The sequence below is a fragment of the Lepidochelys kempii genome, chromosome 8 (genome assembly GCF_965140285.1).
Source record: "Lepidochelys kempii isolate rLepKem1 chromosome 8, rLepKem1.hap1, whole genome shotgun sequence".
In the NCBI taxonomy this organism is placed as follows: domain Eukaryota; kingdom Metazoa; phylum Chordata; order Testudines; family Cheloniidae; genus Lepidochelys; species Lepidochelys kempii.
The window spans coordinates 20,642,078-20,653,780 of NC_136387.1; the positions used below are offsets into that span (position 1 = coordinate 20,642,078).

The 11,703-nt window shown below is 44.7% G+C and overlaps 1 protein-coding gene across 4 annotated transcripts in view; it reads right to left on the reverse strand.

Annotated features, from left to right (window-relative positions):
* Positions 1 to 10,360, reverse strand: part of CREBRF (CREB3 regulatory factor) — a 35,857-nt gene extending 25,497 nt beyond the window's left edge. For 3 of the 4 annotated variants that reach the window (XM_073355793.2, XM_073355791.2, XM_073355792.2), the window contains exon 1: positions 10,232 to 10,360. The gene's annotated coding sequence lies outside the window, so the exon portion shown is untranslated. The remainder of the gene's footprint in view (positions 1 to 10,231) is intronic. The other variant, XM_073355795.2, reaches the window with a different exon arrangement.
* Positions 10,361 to 11,703: the final 1,343 nt, after the last annotated feature.

Consider the following 11,703-nt stretch of genomic DNA (forward strand, 5'->3'; position numbering starts at 1 on the left):
GCTACAATTTAATCAGTTTCTCATGCAGTAACATCTAGTGGCAGAAGGAAAGTGCAGCAGGTACACTCACTATTAAAAAGGGGAACTTTCCTATTGGAACTTAAAGTTTGAGCCAATTCCAATGTCTTCCACTGACTTCTGCCTGGGCCTGGGTTGATTTGATCCAATTTATTCAATAGTAATTTCATTGACTCAGTATCTTTTGTAGTCCCTTGGATAGTTCAAATGCATGTCCTAAATAAGGGCTCCTTTCCAACCAATCCTGCATTTGTAACAGCATGAGGAAGCAAGGCTATGAAAAAGCGAAGTATTTGGTGCAAACATGACAAAAAGCTCAAAAGATAAATGATCGTGAGCACAGGAGAAACCAATTTATACATCAGAACTAACTAGCCATATTCATTCCTGGTGTAATTCCACTGACAACTGTTACACCAGGGATGAATTTGGCCAAATATTTATTGGCCTTCCTTCCCACACCCCCAAATACATGAAAGTCTCTTTAAGGAATGATGCGCACTGCCTAGATAAATCAGACAGCAGCAGTGTTGTATGAGCATTAAACTGAAATCCCAACCATCAACCCTGAAACAACAGTGCAGAAATATCAGTAGAAACATATTTCCATTTCTTTGAATGTAATTGTTTTATTTTGCACACAATTCCCTTCTAAAAGGGAAGCCACTTGCTCAGATTATTTAAGTTTATTCTCATTTTTAAATGCAGAAATAGCACTAGAAATGTTCTCCTACCACAGAGTAAACATGCCAGGAAAAAAAAGAATCCCTTTATAGATGAACTAACACAGGAAGGTAAATTATTCCTTCCCACTGAGTTAGTCTAAATTTTGTATCGTGAGTTTAGTATTTTTAAAAAGTCATTTGCATCTTAAGGTAACTGAAAGAGAATGCAAACAAAGCCCCTGCCACAGCAAAATAAAGTGGTTTTTAAATCGCAGAGTCACAAACATAAACAAAAACAAATATAAAAAACCACAAAGTTTCAATAGCCCAAATTTTAACTAGGCAAGACAGGTTCTCATTAAGATAATGCAAATGCTTCCAATGAAGCCACCCCTTTTAGGGCCTACATGTCAAATAAAAACCGGCCAGTCCTTTCTGAAGTAAGATTTTCTTTCTAACCTCATATTTCCAACAATCCCTTTTTTACTTGTGTCAACTGATGTTTCAACTTTCTGTCAGACTGCCTCAGGGCACCAAGTGTGCAGCCCTTGTCTGTCTCAGTGCACTGAAAACTACATACAGAAGAGACATCTACAGAGCAGGCTTGCTCAATGCTGTGAAATTTCACATTAGGTCGCAAAATAGATTTGCTCATTAGTCTAATGCAGTACCAAAACTTTGCACTTTAACTTAAATTTTAAAAAAGTATGGAAACTCATTTTGGAGCCTGGCTCTTCATATTTGTAGCTGGCGACATGGGGGAGGGGAGACAGGGTTGAGGAAATGGATCTCATCTTTCAATACCAATCCGCATGTCACAGTCTCTCTGCAATTCTGTATGTTCAAAGGGATCAATTTTATCTTCCATAAACTTAATATGCCAGCATCTTAATGATTTTGGGCAACCAGAATATCTGAAATTGCAAGTCTATGGAGTGTCAAGACCAAATTCTGCCTTTTTACAATCCACACAACCCCACTGCCTTTGATACACAAGGTATAAAGTCAGGGCAGAATTTTGCCCAACCCCTATGGCAATGCGTTCAGTAATGATTTGACATGACACTTCCCAAAAGCTTCTCTGCTCCTGAATCTCCAGAGTCTGCAAGTGTTATAAAGGTTACTAAGGTGCATAACAAACTTTCATAAATTTAAGTATGGTAGTTGCTGGTCTCCAACATAAACTCATAGTGTCATATTCTCAAATGTCTTGTGCCCTTACTTGACTAGGCAGAATGTATTCAAATAATCATTCTTTTTCATAGTTCTTTTTAAGTTTTTTTCTTAGTCCAAAATCTCATCAGAATACTTCAATGACGGTACTTCAGTCATACTTAGATAAATGCTAATGTTCATACTCTATGGGTAACCTTTGGTATTTACTGGTAGTTTTGATGACAAGACAATTAAATGGAAAGAGACAGTGAGGGGCACACGCTAATGACCCAGTTAGAGATTCTTAGTCTACAGTGTTCTCCACATTTACTATAGAGCAGGACTGCCTTCTATTCTTTTCCATTCCTAAATTCCCTGGAATCATCAAAATCTTTATGATAAAAAAATATTCACACTTACTTTTTTCTGGGGTTGGTAGATCATAATTTAATACACCAATCAACAATGTCTATGGAAACATGGGTTTAAAATCTGAATTGGTTGGAAAGTAAAATGAGTTTGTGGATCTCAAAGAACCCATTTATCCACACAGAACTACTATACAGTTCATCCATTATAAACAGTCTGTGCTTAAGACCACACTAGAACAACCTAGCAGGGATGCTGCAGATCAGGATTCAGCCTACTGAATACAGATTTGAATTAATGGAAAGAACTGTAGTGGGGCTTACAACAGGAGCATAAATAATACTGAAGATCAGCACACTTGCAGAGTTGTATGGGAGCACTTGTCCTTTAAGCAAGTTCCATTAATTTCTTAAATAAACATTAAAGGATACTGGGCATTGGTAATGTAATACACCCTTTCACTTCTAAATCACTGGTGCCCCAGGTGGGTTGTGATCATAAAGTTATAACCAACCACTGTTCAGTGGAGTTTGTAAAATGAAATATTAATCTAAAATCAGTTCCTAGAAGATAAACACACTTTTCCAACTGATTATCTTGCTGGTGATCTTATAGAAATGCTAAATGAACCACAGAGACAACTTTCAAGCTGGACCCTCCAATGTCAGGGTTGTTATATTGATGTGGTAGTGCAGGGGAGCTCGCATTGCCACTTCCTGTGTTTTATTCTCCCAGGTTGTAAATCCATCACCTTTCACCAACATTAAATTCACTCAAAAGAAACCCCGAAGAGAAGTTTCCAAACAACTGCATGAGAATGTAGCTGAATGGCTTTACAATATACACAAAAAGAAAAAGGAGTACTTGTGGCACCTTAGAGACTAACACATTTATTTGACCATAAGCTTTCGTGAGCTACAGCTCCGCTCCGCTGTAGCTCACGAAAGCTTATGCTCAAATAAATGTGTTAGTCTCTAAGGTGCCACAAGTCCTCCTTTTCTTTTTGCGGATACAGACTAACACGGCTGTTACTCTGAAACTTTACAAGATACAGTGCACCTCAAACTGCAATATGAATTTTGTAGTTTAGTTATGAGCAACATTGCTATTTAATGTTTGTAATGTTAGATGCACATTTTGTACTGTTTAAAAGTAGTAAGTATAGCTATATCTTTTGTTAAGGATTTGCACAGTGCCTATTATCACAGCAGCTAAGCACTTAGTTACAGCGTTAAAGTGCATTACATAAACAATTACATTTTCACCATCATGAAAAGTGTTTCAGCTGCTATTAATATGTCAAAGTTCCATTTTTAATACCAGAAGAAAGGGAGGAGAAAACATGTTTGCATGACTTTCCATGTGTACTAATCAATATTTTATTGATATTAATATTTGTACATGATTTGGAAGATGAAGAAATATAGCTTGAAAGTTTCCCCAAACACCTGTTAGGCCTGAGGATGAAGTCTACTAACAGAAGTGACTAGCAGCAGCAGTACTAGCATTGGGGATCGGCCCTGCTTTGAGCAGGGGGTTGGACTAGATGACCTCCTGAGGTCCCTTCCAACCCTGATATTCTATGATAGGTGAAAAAAGCAGATTGGTTTTCAAGACCTGTACGTGGTACTATTAAAACCAGTGGTGGGCAACTTGCAGCCCATCATGGTAATCTGCTGCTGGGCTGCCAGTTTGTTTACATTTGCGTGGCTGCGGTTCGCCGTTCCCAGCCAATGGGAGCTGTGGGAAGCGGCAGCCAGCACGTCCCTGTGGCCTGCGCCACTTCCCACAGCTCCCATTGGACAGGAACGGCAAACCGCGGCCACTGGGAGCTGCAGACAGCTGTGCAAACGTAAGCAAAGTGTCCAGCAGCCTGCCAGTGGATTACCCTGATGGGCTGCGTGCGGCCCGTGGGCTGCCCACCACTGTATTAAACAGAACGCTTTGTCTGCAAGCAGGCATCCACTGGGCTTTAATAGCACAAAACAGTGATCCATACTATTAATAACTTTAAGAAACTACTACAGCAAACAAGAAGAGCATGGTACTAGATTATAAAGACTAAATTCGTAGTTTATTTGAACACATATCCTTATGCAAGAATTTCAGCCAAATAGGTCAAAGGTTACTTGGGCATTCTTCATTTCTGCATATAACATAAGCAGACTAACAGACGCCAGCAACTGATCACTGCATGTCCTATTTCAAAGAGACTTTAAAACAATACTGTTGCACTTAAGAGTCAAAAAAAAAAAAAAAAAAAAAACCCTCCAACCACCTATCCCTTTTGTAATAAAATGTTAACTTTTCTGAGCATTTTGGGGTGGGCAAAGGGGCTGGTGTTTGAACGGACATATCGGACTAATTAATATTTTTAAATCATTGAGCCCCACCTGCCTCACTGTTTTGCCGCTGTAGGTGCCAATAGCAACATATTTCAAACAATCGCACCTTAAGCCTAAGGATCTCAAAAGGTAAGCATCATTATTCCTCTTCTAGAAGGACAGGGGATTTGAAGTACAGGGAAGTTAAGTGACTTGCTCCAGGTCATGGCAAGTCAGTGGAAGAACTGGGGATAGGACCCAGATATCTTGATTCATATTCTTGCTCTAACCACTACAGTACATTCATCTTTAAAACGCTAATACTACCAGCACCACTTTCCTCTGAACACCTACTGCATGGACATCTTATTCAAGAAAAACCTCACCAGACCAAGCGGAAAATTGCAGCAGGTTAAGTAGAATTACCGCATCTAGTGAAACAGTGAAGGGCTGTTTTGAATACAGATGAAAATACAAGTGCTAGAGCAGGGATCGGCAACCTTTGCCACTTGGCCCACCAGGGAAAGCCACTGGTGGACTGGGACAGTTTGTTTACCTGTAGTGTCCGCAGGTTCGGCCGATCGCAGCTCCCACTGGCCATGGTTCGCTGTGCCAGGCCAATGGGGGCTGCGGGAAGCGGCATGGGCTTAGGGATATGATGGCCGCCACTTCCCGCAGCCCCCATTGGCAGCTGTGATCGGCCGAACCTGCAGATGCTGCAGGTAAACAAACTGTCCCGGCCCGCCAGCAGCTTTCCCTGACAGGCCGTGTGCAAAGGTTGCCGATCCTTGTGCTAGGGGTTACACTATTTTCAGGCAAGTTATTAGCAGCTTTCAATTAATTCTTAACATCTTTTAACACTTTTTAGGAATCAATTTTAAATGTGAAAGGGATTAATTAGTATATGGATTTTATTCAAGTACTGTAAAACTAGAAAAGAGTTACTTTCACAAGAGATAATAATGAAACTGGTTTCTTCTGCTTATGTTGCATGGGAATTCACTGTTAGAAACAGAACAAAGAAGAGAGAAAACGAACACAAAACTAGGCAATTATATAACTGATCTTTTGGAAAGCGTGTCCTAGCATAAGCAATGCTACAGAGATGTAGAATATGAAGTCATCATCTCCACTCTTCTGCCAGTGCAGGGTACAGGGTGTAGAGCAGAGTCTTTGAGGAGAATGTGAGGGGCGCAAAGAAGGAAGAAATCCTTAATGCTCAGAAAACCCCTGGGTGAAGGGAAATGTAAACTTATTCTAAGCCCTTGTAATGTGGAATTATATTTATAGAAAACAAAAAAAAGTTTTGATATTAACTGCTGTCTCAACACAAAATGCTTCAAACTCACATATTTTATAGCCAAAAAGTGTGCAAGTGTAGTCAATTTATCCATTATCAAACAACTAATAAAAATATAATCCAATTGCCCATGCCATCCAAAAACCTGCAGGAAATGTAAATAAGCAAAAACAGAAGTGTTTATTTTTTCTTAAAATGAGTTATGGCACAGGCTACACTTTAAAGCCTAAGGCAATATATTCAAGTAATCATCCCCTAGCACCAATCTGTTTTTCCTATATATTGTAGATTTTCCTATATATTGGTTATTCTCTGTTACAGTAGAACCTCAGAGTTATGAACAGCTTGGGAATGGCGGTTGTTCCTAACTCTGAAAAGCTTGGAATTCTGAACAAAGAGTTATGGTTGTTCTTTCAAAAGTTTACACCTGAAAAACAACAATACAGCTTTGAAACTTTACCATGCAGAAGAAAAATGCTGTTTTTAACCATCTTAATTTAAATTAAACAAGCACAGAAACAGCTTCCTTACCACGTCAAATCTTTTTAAACTTTCACTTTATTTTTAGTAGTTTGTGTTTAACACAGTACTGTACAGTATTTGCTTTTTTGGTTTTGTCTCTGCGGCTTGATTGCGTATTTCTGGTTCCAAATGAGGTATCTGATTGACCGGTCAGTTCCTAACTCTGAGGTTCTACTGTACCTCAAATAAATAGCTGTCATAGGGTTTTACATGCTTGATCTTCAAGGAATCTCTCTGATGTGGATAAATAATTTTTTCATTGTACAATTGGGAAAACTGGGGTACAGGGTTAAGTGGTATGGTATATCAGAGATGGTCTCCTCTGACCACTAAATAATGCCTCTATCAAACACAGACAATCCTTTTTAAGTTAGCTAGTGTTTCTACAGCACTCGAAAAGTGCTGAGAATTATAATTAATTTCTCACTCCAGGAGCTATACCATCCAGCAATGAGTTTTACAGGCCATGTGATCATTATCCACTTTCCTTCAACATCAACCATATCAGGTTAGTTGGCAATCCGAAGTATATCAATCACCTAAAATATCTCAGACCTAGCAATTTCCACTCCTTATCTAGGATGCCCACAATGAACATGCACCAGATCCCCCAAAAAACTTCTGTATCTACATCTATTATTCTTACTCCAAAAAAAAATGTACAAATGTTATAATTCAAAAAACCCACAAGAGTACTTCAGGTGTGCTCAGAAGCAAGCTGTCTGACATAAACAACCTGGATGTCAGCCCACCTTTTTATTACTTTATTTTGAATTCAAGTCTCTTACAGCTTGAAAGACCATGAGTCAAGTCTCATCATACTTACACTGGTTTTACACCAGTGTGACTTCAAGGAGTTACCCCTGATTTACACTGTGAACAAAACAGGCCTACTGTGCTTTCAATCCAGAAATTAATATTTCAGTGTGTACAGTTACAAACTTAAAATAAAGTATCTAGTCTATACTGGAGTTTGAAAAAACTGGAACATTTGTTTTAATTGGTTAGTTCAGCATGAAAGGTAGAAGAATTCTGGTCCTGAAATTAAAACACTAATTATTGGATCAGTTACTGAAAATAATCCTTAAAAAAAAAAAAACAACCACCCAGTGTGCTTCACCTATGCACATGCCACAGCTGTATTAACAAACTGTCAAATCACAAGTATCAGGGGGTAGCCATGTTAGTCTGTATCCACAAAAACAACAAGGAGTCCGGTGGCACCTTCTCTTCATGTGTCAGTATATAATGCCTGCATCTGAAGAAGTGGTTTTTTTACCCACAAAAGTTTATGCTCAAATAAATCTGTTAGTCTTTAAGGTGTCACTGGACTCCTTGTTGTTTTTGTCAAATCACAGGGATGAGATTAGGGCATGCCTCATAACTCAAAGGGATGGAGAAGTTCAGTAGTTCACAAAAAAAAGTCCCTAATCATACAAAAAGCTCCCTGGCAAGCAGAAGCCAGCTGAAAACCCCACTGAAGTAGAGGAGGGTCCTTGTAGGGGCAGAAATCTACCTATTTGATGACCTGTTGATTTGAAAGAGGCTCTGTGCCAGTTTCCAGCAACACAAAGCTCCTTATAGGAATGATCTCATGGAATGTTAATATTTCCTTATTTATAAGAAAAGAATGGAAGGAAGGATGATCAGAAATCTCATGCTTGGATAAACACCTTAATTTGCTTTAAAAGGGAAGTAATTCAGATTAATATTGGATTAAACTCCACATTTCTAGAATAGTTAGTAAACAGTTTATGACATTTTCTGAATTTTAGATCAAACGTTCTTTGTAGAGCATCAATAATGTGTATGATTATGCCTCATTTACAAAAGCCAGAAGTGAAAAGACTCATGGGGAAGGTGGGAGGGTTTAAGCATGAAAAGAGAGAGAACATAACTTTAAAGAACCAAGTTACAGAGAATCTGTCTCCTTAACAATAAATGAAGATGTTTTACCCTCAGTTTCCTGATACAAACAAACAATATTAGTGATGAGAAGTCCTGCGAGTGACAGCAAGGAATTAGGTCCGCCCTGAGTCAGAGGGTAACTAGGGGGGTTGGTCTGGGTATATGTGGGTATGTATAGTCACAGCAGCAGAGGGGATGGTCCACTAGTTTTGTAAGCTACTTCCTATCCAGCATGTGCCTCCTGACACCCTCTTGGCTTCAGAGAGCAGGATCTCAATCTTCCAGCCCAATCACCTAGGTCAGGCATCTCCCCTTTCTGCATCGTCCGGAGCCCTACCTGTGCCTCTCCCCACCACCTCAAAGGGGAAGGGAGCTGCCCTCCCTAGCACACCCCTGGCTGAGCCCGCCTGCCTCCCGCACCTCTGACCCAGCCCCCACAGGCATGGTCTCCCCGCGACAAGCCCTTGTGCCTGGGCCTCGCCCCCTCCTCCTGACCCACTAACACACCTCCCAGCCAACATGGCCGCCCCACCAACCAGCACCGAACGCAGCCTAACCCATGACACAGCCCGCCCCACCCCCTTCCCAACCTGATTGGCCATCCGACCTCCCAAGCTCGCACCCATTGGCCCGAACCGCCGCCACTCATCCGCCCAGCGGCTCTTTCAAGCTAGTGTGAGGCAACATGTAAACAAATCACTTTCAGAGGCTCCTCAGCTAGGCAGTGCCGCCCCCCCACTCCCAAAGGAAAGGAAGTGGGGGGAGCTACTGCTCTTCAGAGGGAAGGGATAAGGGAACCTACTCTCACAAACTCCACCGTCCAGGCATGGGGGGAGCGGGCTTCCCTCACCCCCCCATTCCCCCCGCTGGGGTGCCCATAGGCACCTACTCTTCTCTCCTGGACTAGGAAGATGGGGCAGGAGGCTCGCAGGCAGCTAGGTTCGCCCCACAAATCCCCCTCCAGGAGAGGGGATAAGGACGGATCTCCATGGTAGCTTGTTTCCAGGCCTGTCACAAGCCTAAGACTCCTCCGGGAGCCCACACATTCCCCGCCCCACAACCCCAAACTAGTTACACAGAGTCACAGGGCTGAGCTAGGAGACTCCCTCATCCATTTCCCACCCAGCTGTCGCCTGTCTCCCCTATTTGCACTGATCCCTTATATACTGAGGGCTAAGCAAACCTTTCATCCATAGTACCAGAACCCACAGAGCCCCTGGAGAGAAGGTGCTTTAATCCCCATAATCGTTCAGTGCAGGCTCTGCTCCCCTTGCCACGGCACAGACGCCTGATAGATGTAGGTTGCAATGGAATCCGACAGACCACTGCTAACTCAGTGCACGCCCCTGCACATGCTGCTGCTTTCCTTTGCAGTCTCTTTCAACTCCTTCTGCTACTAACTTGCAGCCATTCATTTCAAAACATACCAAAGGCCCAAGAAGCGACAGCAGTACAATCACTGTGCCAACGGGTCGGAAACCTCAGAAGCAGAGAAACTCAGGCATCTGCTTAGCACGGGGCTGTTCCCATCATACTACCAACAACCGCCCCCTTGAAGGAGCACGGGAAAGTGTCTGCTGCCCTCCACGTCTCTATCCGCGTGGTACCTCCCCCATCCCATACGCCTCTCCAAAACCAGGAGAGGGAATCAGAGGCAGGCACACCCCTTTTTCACCCTGGGATTGTCCTGGCCTCAGTACCCCGGTCCTTCCTTGTGTGTATCAGCGACTCTCCTGATCTACTCTGGATGGAGTTCCTGTACCTCTCTACTGGGTTAAAGGAGCAATAAATGCAGCCCCCCCGCCCCGCCAAGGACTGCACCAGCCTCCACACCGCTGCCCCCAGCCCTTATCCTGCCAGGGGCTACTAGTGCAACAGTCTCCACAGCCTCCGCCCTGTCAGAGGCTGCTGCTACCGCCACCCCCACGACCCCTCCCTGCCCGAGGCTGCTGCAGCAGCCGCTCCCTCACCTGGCGTCCCCCCGACCCAGCGGGGCAAAGGTATGGCTCAGTAGGGGGCGCCGCCCATCCCGCTCCGGCCCGGACCCTCCATGCTGCTTTGGGGTTTGTTTTGTTTATGTCTCTTCCTGACGGGTTCCCGGAAATCGCGTGACTCGCCCCCCTCACGTGAGAAGGGGGGGGTCTGAGAGCAGGCCAATCACAGAGAACAATGCACAGGGCCTATCAGCAGCTGCAGCGCAGGCGGTCCTCTGTCATGTGACAGGGGCGGGCCGCGGAGGGGCCCAGTGGGTGTCGGGGGTATTGGCTCCCAGGCGTTTGCAACGAGCCCTGCAGTTCGTGTCAGGAGTGGCCGAACTTATTGGCCCTCAGATTCCGAGCTGCACATAACCATCTTCAGCGCTTCAAGAGCTGGAGCGTGCCTGCTAGGCCGGGGGGTTTCAGCCTTGCAGGGAGGCGGGTCTCGGGGCTCCAGCCCCATCGGAGGCATCTGCTGGGGCTCAGGACTCCAGTCCTGTGGGGTGCGCCTGCCAGGGCTGGGGGCTTCAGCCTTGCTCCTGCTGAAGCCCCCAGCCCTGGCAGGCGCACCCCACAGCGCTGAATCCCTCAGACCCCCATCCATGCAGGGTGGGAGCCCCTACCTCCACCACCCCACCACAGGGCAGACGCGTAGGCCCGGTCAGTGAGGAATCAGGGGCTCCGCAAGCCCCACTTTAACTGTAAAAGAGCTGAATCCGGCGTATGGGCCGCAGTTTGGCCACCCCGATATATATGCCATATAGGGTAGCAGGTGGTCCCAAGGGAGTTTCCCCACACAAGGAGCAGTGGGGTCTCCTAGGGAGTCAGCAGAGGGGCATCACCCCATACGCAGGGCTACGGGACTCCAGGGAGTTACTGGTGGTGATTATTTTTATGTAGTTTAAAACCTTAAACCCAAGAATCATGTTTCTGAAGCTCTGCTGAACTTTTGTCCCCTCTTTATCCCTGTTCCTGTATGGCAGTGGTCCCCAATCTTTTGGGGGTTATGCACCCCCTTATCCGGTGTGCCCCCCCCCCGACCCAGAGCTCCGGGAAGGGGCAGGAGATGCAGACAGGACTAAGGGCAGAGGTTGGGGCCACAGCTGGGGGTGGGGCTGGGAGCAGGAGTGGAGCCAGGGCCAGGCTGCAGTGAAGGCTGGCAGCCAAGCCCCTGGCCAGGTGGGGCTCTGCTCCCAGCCTTGCTCCCAGGTGGGGACACAATGGAACTGGGGGTGGGGGGAGACCTGCTGGGTGTTGCTCCCTGCCCCCCTGGGGGCTTGCCTAGGTCCCACCGGATGTTCCTCCACCCCCCTTGGGGACCTCTGCTGTATGGTATAAACCCTCAATAAAAAATAGTTGAGAGTTTGAGCCACATTTGATACCTAAATCACTCCTGCAGCTGCTGCAGCCTGTAATCAAAGGCTCTGAAGCTAGTGTGCATTGTAGTGATACGTGAGTTTATTTTT